The sequence below is a fragment of the Somniosus microcephalus genome, unplaced genomic scaffold (genome assembly GCF_052327205.1).
Source record: "Somniosus microcephalus isolate GS21.2 unplaced genomic scaffold, FLI_Smic_1.0 unresolved_chr1, whole genome shotgun sequence".
Classification (NCBI taxonomy): Eukaryota; Metazoa; Chordata; class Chondrichthyes; order Squaliformes; family Somniosidae; genus Somniosus; species Somniosus microcephalus.
In genome coordinates, this window is record NW_028225179.1 from 655,923 (window position 1) to 656,673 (window position 751).

The 751-nt window shown below is 43.7% G+C and overlaps 1 non-coding gene across 1 annotated transcript; it reads left to right on the forward strand.

The window, feature by feature from the left end:
* Positions 1 to 279: 279 nt before the first annotated feature.
* trnat-cgu (transfer RNA threonine (anticodon CGU)) lies at positions 280 to 351 on the forward strand. Its single transcript has one exon. It is a non-coding gene; the product is annotated as a tRNA-Thr (tRNA).
* Positions 352 to 751: the final 400 nt, after the last annotated feature.

The window sequence follows — 751 nt, forward strand, 5'->3', positions numbered from 1 at the left end:
AAAGGAATTGGATAAATACTTGAAGAAGAAATGTTTGCAGGGTATGGGGAAAGAGCTGGGACTAATTGGATAGCGATTTCAAGAGCACGATGGGCCAAATGGCCTCCTTCTGTGATGTATGATTCAATGTTTCTGTGAAAGGTTTTATGGAAGTATTCATGCAAATGAGGCGGATCAGTTGCCTGCTCCACTATCCTGCTTTATTTTCGTCCATTTGTGCCTGTGCTATTTTAACCTAATTGAAACAATTCAGAATTTGCTAGCCAGGGTACCACCGACGGCGCGGTGGCCAAGTGGTAAGGCGTTGGTCTCGTAAACCGAAGATCATGGGTTCGACCCCCATCCGTGCCTAGCGAGGTTTTATCACCTTTAATATGACTTTTTAAACTTTTCTCCCGATGAACTCTATCAAAATCGTTCATAATTTTGAACATTACTATCAAATCTCTTCTTGCATTCTCTACGCTAAAGAGAAAAATCCCAGCTTCTCCAGTCTCTTCACATAAATGAAGTCCCTCACCCCTGGTACCATTCCAGTAAATCTATTCTGCACTCTCTCCAAGGCCTTGACTTTCTTCCTGAAGCGTGGTGACCAGAATTGAAGAAAATACTCCAGCTGAGGCCTGACCAAGGATCCCACGTGCTTTTTTAACAGCCTTCTCAACGTGTCCTGACCACTTCACAGATCTGTGTACGCACACCCCATGTCTCCCTGTTCTAGCATCCACTTTAAAATTGTACCATTTAGAGG